The sequence below is a fragment of the Pristis pectinata genome, chromosome 5 (assembly GCF_009764475.1).
Source record: "Pristis pectinata isolate sPriPec2 chromosome 5, sPriPec2.1.pri, whole genome shotgun sequence".
Taxonomy (NCBI): Eukaryota; Metazoa; Chordata; class Chondrichthyes; order Rhinopristiformes; family Pristidae; genus Pristis; species Pristis pectinata.
In genome coordinates, this window is record NC_067409.1 from 106,692,540 (window position 1) to 106,701,843 (window position 9,304).

Here is a 9,304-nt window from a genome sequence, read left to right on the forward strand (position 1 = left end):
AGAAACTACAAATTGGTGAGCCAGGTATAGAATTTACAGCAGTTACTTTGACACAAAGTCAATTTGTGGAAGTACTGTTGAAGAAAAAAAAAGCTAAGAATGGATATTACTCACTTCTATCGCGATGTACACGATGTCACACGAAACTACCAGTAAACCATTAAACTGCACCTCCTCTGCAGCTTACTCCGTCCAGGTGACTTCAATTTTTCAAACCACAAGCTTGCTTTTAAAGCCAGAAACAGCTCCAATTAGTCCCTACACAACTACTGCCCTAAAGCAGTGGCTCCTTCATGCAAACAGTTGACTAAAATTTTCTACTGCTTTTGGTAAAATGGGGGAAAACTGATAGGCAAGATAAAGTTATACAGATGCAGCCATAAATTTACTGCATCGTTGATTGTTAAGTTCTAATGTTGACTGCATCACTGAACACATTGCTGCCAGTACTTTTGCTATCAAGTCTGATAAAGAATTGTCCAGACATTGCACAAGTTGAGATGATGATTGGAGACCATGACTGAGTCAGCACATGGCATTATTAACAGAGCCAATCATGAAAGCAGGAAAAGGCACATATCAGTCATTGAAACTAAAGATATATTTGCAAGGTTATAAACCTGTTGAACTCTGTTACTCTTAAACATAATCCAATATTTATCAGAATTGAAAACTTTGATTTTCCTAACTTAAATAGGTGATACATTTTAAAAGGTCAGCATACATTTCGCAGAACAGAGAATGAGATAAAATGCTACTGACAACACAACTTTCCCTTTGCACCATCCTGACGGTAAATCTGGCAGTGATTTACTCAGCCATGCAATATTTGCTGCATCAATGCGCAGCGTAAAAGCAATCCAGAGGCAATGTCACACAAGGCAAGCAGTCAGAGGAATAGACAACATATTCCTGTAGATCATATCCCCACTGAAGGAGCGTGGATGCAACAATCTTAACTGTTTTTAAATTATATATCAAGAGCAGCAGGCAGCAAATATAATGACAGGTGACTCAGAAGGTAAAAAGAAAATGAATGCAAATAATTAAAATATGAGATAAAACAATGTGGTAAAAAGGCACAGCGTATCCATCAGCATCTGAAGGAGGAAGGCAGTTCAATAGATACGATATTTATTTATTAGTCAAATGTACATCGAAACACACCGCGAAATGCATCTTTTTGTGTTACTAAGAGTGTTCTGGGGGCAGCCTGCAAGTGTCGCCACGCTTCTGGCGCCAACATAGCACGTCCACAACTTCCTAACCCGTACGTCTTTGGTACGTGGGAGGAAACCGGAGCACCCGGAGGAAACTCACACAGACACACGGGGAGAATGTACAAAATCCTTACAGATAATCTAAATGGGTCCACTTATTTGTGATACACCATGTAATACACCAAGCCTGTCCTGGCATTTAATAGTTTTAAAATATCTTTTATTTTCATATCCAACTACAAACTGGTTAGCTGGTGAGATTTCTACATGGAAATTACTATGATATGAACACCTAATTCACTCACAACTAATCTGTTTTAAAGGCATTAATTCTTCACAAAAGACTTGGATTTGCTTAAGATGTACATTTCACATGTTTTTCACTTTATAGAATGTTTTCTTTATCACAGTAACTTAATAACATCTCCAATTACTATGAATTTGTTCTTCCTCTGTGAGAGATCTACTAGTTTATTTTAAAATTGATGGTATTACCCTCAGTAATTTTCAGTTTTTTGCACTAAATTTTTAAAGCATAAGACCATAAGACATAGGAGCAGAATTAGGCCATTCGGGCCATCGAGTCTGCTCTGCCATTCATTCATTCATGGCTGATTTATTTTTCCCTCTCACCCCCATTCTCCTGCCTTCTCCCTGTAACCTTTGATGCCCTTACTAATCAAGAACCTATCAACCTCCACTTTAAATATACCCAATGACTTGGCCTCCACAGCCATCTGTGGCAATGAATTCCATAGATTCACCACCCTCTGGCTAAAGAAATTTAGAATCAGACTCAGGTTTATTATCACTGACATATGTCACGAAATGTGTTGTTTTGCGGCAGCAGTACAGTGCAAGACATAAAATTACTATGTTACAAAAATAAATAGTGCAAAAGAGGAATAACGAGGTAATGTTCATGGACCGTTCAGAAATCTGATGGCAAAGGGGAAGAAGTGTTAAGTGTAGGTCTTCAGGCTCCTGTACCTCCTCCCTGATGGTAGTAACATGAAGAGGGCATGTCCCGGGTGGTGAGGTCCTTAATGATAGGCACCGCCTTCTTGAGGCACCGCCTCTTGAAGATGTCCTTGATGGCGGAGAGGGTTGTGCAGGCTGAGTCTAGAACCCTCTGCAACCTGCACATTGGAGCCTCCATACCAGGCAGTGATGCAACCAGTCAGAATGCTCTCCATCGTACAACTGCCTTTGGTGACATACCAAATCTCCTCAAACTCCTAATGAAGTAGAGCCACTGGCGTGCCTTCGTCGTGATTGTATCAATGTGTTGGACCCACGATAGATCTTCTGAGATGTTGACACCCAGGAACTTGAAGCTGCTCACCCTTTCCACAGCTGACCCCTCAATGAAGACTGCCGTGTGTTCTTCCTCCTCATATCATTTCTAAAAGGGACGTCCTTCTATTCTGAGGCTGTGCCCTCTGGTCCTAGACTCTCCCACTACTGGAAACAAAAGATCTCTTTCCTTAGAGAATGTAAAATATCGACAAATGCATTTTTTAACCAATGCTAATTCCAACATGACCTGTAGAGCAGGTCAAGTTGCCCAGTTCTGTGTGACCACAGGACAGTGTAGGGTGCAGAATGACAATAACATTCTCAGCATTGGTTTAATATGTGGAAGGGAAGCATTAGTGCCACAGATGTGAAATATTCTCATATATTATTTGTTAAAAATTACACAAATCGCTAGGTGTATTATGTGAGAAATAGTATACTTGAGCAGAAAACGCTGGAACTAGTCAGCGGATCAGGCACTATCCGAGGAGAGAGAGGAGGGAGAAATTGTGTTAAATCTTCCAAGTGAAAGACTGGAAAAAAGGGGAGGGGCAGAATCTGACTGCACATGCCTGGAAATCCTAAAGACCAGATAGTTTCAGTACGACTGTGTGGAGTTTGCATGTTCTCCATGTGACCGCGTGGGTTTCCTCCAAATGCCCTGGTTTCGTCCCACATCCCAAAGGCATGTGCGTTGGTAGGTTAATTGCTCCTAGAGTGTAGGCAAGTGATAGAATCTGGGGAGGAGCTGATGAGAATTTTAAAAAGGTGATCAGTATAAACGGATGATGGTTGGAACAGACGAGGTGGGCTGAAGGGCCTGTTTCTCTCGATCACTCCAAACAATGAAGCTGTTAATCCCTTTGAGAGGTACAACAATCGAAGAGAAGAATTTTTTTCCTTTTCTATCCTAGTAGAAAAGAAAAATTCAGCAGGCTGGCAGAGGGGATTATTTTAATATAATCAGGGCTGCAGTTACTTAAAAAAAGTTGAGGTACAAATACTGTTAAAGTAATGCCCTTATGTTTTCAGTTAGTATCATCTGATGCTAATTATCCCTTCCTCTCCTGGTAATCACCAAAACATTTCATCATAGTTATCCTTGTGGAAGTAAGGGTTTTCATCCAACTCTTATGCCTTATTTTTGTCTTAGATACCTTAGTTTCTTCTAAGATCATCCTTCCCCAATTAAAAGCTTGGCTTAACAAACAAACTGCTGGAAGAACTCAGTGGGTCTAGCAGCATCTGTGAAAGGGAAAAAACCGTCGACATTTTGACAATTCCGTTCTTCCCACGGATGCCGCTCAACTATTTATTCCAGTATCCGCAGCCTCTTGTGTCTCTAAAAGCTTGGCTTTAGAAGTGATGCCCATTGGTGGATGCAAGGGATATTGATGAAAGCAATGACCATAAGACCTTATCCAATATCAGTTCAAGATACTGTGATAAGTATTTTGATGGCTTGGTCAGAGGAGCAATTCTGCATCTAGCCACAAACATCAGGAATTTTGAAAATCTGTTGAGAAAAATTTCACTTTTGACATGAGACCAACAAGATTACACTTCTTTGACCACACTTAGAAGTTCTTGATGATTAAGCCACTGTACAGACAAAACTGCAATATAAACATGTTGAGATATCTCTAAGTTTCAAATAGGAGTATACACCACAAACTTGAGGTCACCCAAAATCCTGCTGGCTATAATCTGTCCAGTTCACACACTTCTCTGCCCTTTGCTGACCCACATTGACTCCTGGATTCCCAATGACGCCAATTTGCCATCAGCTTCCTATTGTTTAAATCCATTCCCCAATTTCTACATCTTTTCCAGCAATGCTTCTACTTCAACTCTGGCTTTTATTCCCAAAGCTTTGCTCCATCTAAACTGCACACTCTGGAATTCTCTTCATTTCCTTCTCAGATCGCTTGACCATTAATTATCCTCACAATTACCTTCCTGTCTTATTGTGCCTTCATGAAGTCCAAGATTACCTTGTTTGCTATTGTTAATATCTAGATGTTTACTCAAATGAAAAAAACTATTAAATGGTTTCACACTATCCAAAAAAATTGTTAATGGAAAATGAGTGCAGGCAGGCACGGTAGTGTAGCAGTTAGCGTAACACTATTACAGCGCCAGCAACCTGGGTTCAATTCCGGCCACTGTCCATAAGGAGTTTGTACGTTCTCCCCATATCTGCGTGGGTTTCCTCTGGTTGCTCCAGTTTCCTCCCACATTCCAAAAGACATACAGGTTAGGGAGCTGTGGGCATGCTACACTGGCATCAGAAGTGTGGCGACACTTGCGGGCTGCCCCCAGAACACTCTCCGCAAAAGATGCATTTTGCTGTGTGTTTCAATTGCTTTGGTAACATTGACTTGACCCGGGTTCAAATCCAGCCGCTGTCTGTAAGGAGTTTGCATGTTCTCCCTGTGTCTGCATGGGTTTCCTCCGGGTGATCCAGTTTCCTCCCACATTCCAAGACGTACGGGTTAGGAAGTTGTGGGCATGCTATGTTGGCACCAGAAGCACGGCGACACTTGCGGGCTGCCCCCAGAACACTCGACGCAAAAGATGCATTTCACCGTGTGTTTCAATGTACATGTGACTAATAAAGAAATTTTATCTTATAAATATTGCATTAGAACATAGAACAGTACAGCACAGGCCCTTCGGCCCACAATGTTGTACCAAACTAATTAAGCTGGTAGTTAAATGCCTAACTAAACTAATCCCTTCTGCCTACACAACGTCCATAGCCTTCCATCCTCTGATTAATCACATGCCTATCTAAGAGCCTCTTGAACGCCACTATTGTATTTGCCTTCACTACCACCCCTGGCAGTGCATTCCAGGCACCCACTACTCTCTGTGTAAAAAAACTTGCCCCGCACATTTCCTTTGAACTTTCCCCCTCTCACCTTAAATGCATGCTCTCTAGTATTAGACATTTCCACCTTGGGATAAAGATACTGGCTGTCTACTCTATCTATGCCTCTCAGAATCTTAGAAACTTCTATGAGGTCTCCCCTCAGCCTCCGCCGCTCCAGAGAAAACAACCCAAGTTTGTCCAACCTCCCCTTATAGCACATGCCCTCTAATCCAGGCAGCATCCTGGTAAACCTCTTCTGCACCCTCTCCAAAGCCTCCACATCCTTCCTACAATGGGGCGACCAGAACTGAATGCATTGCAGGAAATGGGATTTTTCCTTTGATTGTGGTTTAATGCAAGACTACCAGATGTTCATTGATAATGTTGTTTGATCATACCAGAGTCTTGAGACTTTGAAAGACAATAAGCTTTCTCTCCTGTTGGTCGGCTATAGTTTGGATAGGCAATAGGTTAACTGCCGTATATTTTTATTAAAGTCCAGGGGCACCAAATTTTCTTTTTAAAGGAAAACTTCAACCAGATGTCTGCTGCTCTCAAGTTGTAATTGGCGATTTGATATTAATGACTCAATATGAAATTTCGATTAGTAATGCTCCTGATGAATGCCTGAGGATACTTAACTATATTTAGAAAGTTGTATTTATATACTAATTCTTCTTGTTAGGAATGTTTGTACAAGTCTTCATTTTTAATTTGTTTTCAAGCATTCAGTTTCAAAACACATTTTCCTGCACATTCCCTGCTTACTTCGAGTATCCAATTCTTAATAATTCTGTGATTTTCACCTCGATTCCTCCCAGACATTCAATCTCTGTACTGGAGTACATACAACTTGTGCTAAATTTAATTTCTTTGAACTGATGACTTCTTGTACTAAATTCTTAATTTAGATCAAAGTAATTCAAACTGTCCTCACTCATCAACTACTTGAAATTGAAAAGCAAAAGTCCCTTTAGTTCTTCCTTGTAGTTTAGTTCACAGATACTAAAAACGAGTCTTGTGACTCTTTGAACTGTCTCGAGAGTATAAAACTCCTCTTTGTGCCTCTAGTGACTCAAACTGATTCAAAGTAATGTAACCACGGCATCAGTCTGACAAGGACTTACTCTGTTGTGTAGCAGATATTTTAACAACATTGTTCAGCATTTAATTTGCTTTGCCCTCTACACACAGTGGTGTGGTGTACATGCTGATTGTTCACTCTAAGAATCCTTAAATATTAACTTTACCCTTAGTCAAGTTGACATCATTCACAACCATTGAACATCAATCATGTACCATCGATTTCATATTTTCCAAGATGCCTCCTAGGATCATTTTTTTTTCTAATTTGGTATCATTTGAATTTCTGAATCCAAGTCATTTATTAATACAAACTCCTGTGGCATCCACACTACTCCTCATTGGGCAGAATTCATCTAACAAGTACTTTTTTCTCAACTTCAACTTCCTTCCCTATTTCCCAGATTTATCCTAAATCCTGATGCAGCAATTACATTGTAGCATTTAGTACACAATGGTATAAAATATGCACGTACACCACACTACTATGCAAATCCCCACAGCATCTGGCGACCCTGTGATCTCTGTCTTGGAGGCTGACGTCAGAACATCCTTCAAGAGGGTGAACCCTCGCAAGGCGTCAGGCCCTGACAGTGTACCTGGCAGGGTACTGAAAATCTGTGCCGACCAACTGGCCGGAGTGTTCAAGGACATCTTCGACATTTCGCTGCTGCAGTTGGAGGTTCCCACCTGCTTCAAAAGGGCAGCAATCATATTGGTGCCCAAGAAGAGCAGGGTGAGCTGCCTCAACGACTATCGCCCAGTAGCACTCACATCTACTGTAATGAAGTGCTTTGAGAGGTTGGTCATGGCAGAATTAACTCTCTGCCTGGGCAAGGACCTGGACCCACTGCAATTCCCCTACCGCCACAACAGGTCTACAGCAGACGCAATCTCACTGGCTCTCCACTCGGCTTTGGAGCACCTAGACAACCGCAAAACATACGTCAGGCTGCTGTTTATTGATTACAGCTTGGCGTTCAACACCATCATCCCCTCAGTACTAATCAACAAGCTTCAAAACCTGGGCTTGCTCTGCAACTGGATCCTTAACTTCCTTATTGGGAGACCACAGTCAGTAATAACATCTCCTCGCTGAAAATCAACACAGGAGCACCTCAAGGATGCGTGCTTAGCCCACTGCTGTACTCTCTATACACTCATGTCTGTGTGTCTAAGCACAACTCAAATGTCATCTATAAGATTGCCGATGACACCACTGTTATTAGTAGAATAGGCATACAGGAGTGAGATAGACCAGCTGGTTGAATGGTGTCACAGCAACAACAACAACAACATCAGCAAGACCAAGGAAATGCTTGTGGACTTCAGGAAGTCAGGGGAAGTCAGGAGAACACACACCAGTCCTCACTGAGGGTTCAGCCGTAGAAAGGGTGAGCAGCTTCAAGTTCCTGGGCGTCAACATCTCAGTGGATCTATCCTGACTCCAACACATGATGCAATCACGACAAAGGCATGCCAGCGGCTCTACTTCATTAGGAGTTTGAGGAGATTTAGTATGTCACCGAAGGCTCTTAAAAATTTCCTACAGATGTACGGTGGAGAGCATTCTGACTGGTTGCATCACCACCTGGTATGGAGGTTCTAATGCACAAGATCGCAAGAGGCTGCAGAGAGCTGTAGACTCAGCCAGCTTCATCACGGGCACAACCCTCCCCACCATTGAGGACATCTTCAAGAAGTGGTGCCTCAAGAAGGCGGCATCCATCACTAAGGACCCTCACCACCCGGGACATGCCTTCTTCTCGTTACTACCATCAGGGAGGAGGTACAGGAGCCTGAAGATCCAAACTCAATGATTCAGGGACAGCTTCTTCCTCTCCACCATCAGATTTCTGAATGGTCCATGAACACTTCCTTGTGATTCGTTTTTTTTGCACTATTTATTTATTTTTGTAACTTATTGTAATTTTCTGTCTTTGCACTGTACTGCTGCCACAAAACAACAAATTTCATGTCACACAAGCCAGTGATAATAAACCTGATTCTGAGAGCTTGGAAACTTAAGAACAAAATGAATTAGGAAGTTCCACAGCCTGTTCTGGTTGGAATTGGAATATTATTGTCACTTGTACCGAGGTACAGAGAAAAACTTGTCTTGCATATTTTCTACTCATTTTCCTACAAATAAAAATCAAGCAAACTGGATCTCTACATTCTGTTGTTACATTCATTTTTTTTAAACCAATTATTGCTGTACAAATAAACCTCACATTTTCTCATTTTGTACACATCTAAAATGAAAATGATTGTCAATGGCTGTGCATTTTGTAAAAATGGGCATCATACTAAACAGATGGCATTCAATAACTCTGTCACGATTCCTAATTTACCTCAAAAATCCTCTGTTTCATTTAGTCGCCCAGGATAAATATTTGATTGAGCATTTTATCATTCCATTTCATTTCTGTCTAGGATATTAATCCCACTTAGTTTCTTAAACCTTTGTGTGTATCTAGCCAAGTAATTATTTTGGGTCTGATGCTGACTACTAGTAGGATAATTTCTGTATGTAATCAAAAATTATCTTAATATAAAATGTGAACATTTAAACTTCATTTGTTCTCTCAAACTAACTAGCTATCATCAAATCCAAATCAGTGTCAAATTAACTTTTTTAGAAAGTTAATGTGAGAAAATAGAACTCTCTATTCGACTGACATGCATGATTATCTGCCACTGGTGCACTCGTAACCACTGCTGACCAGTAAAGTATTAATAATGCCATATCTGGACTGAGTGTATTCAAAATCCACACCAGGAAGGATTTCTGTTCCCCATCAAAATAAGGCTTTACTTTTAAGGA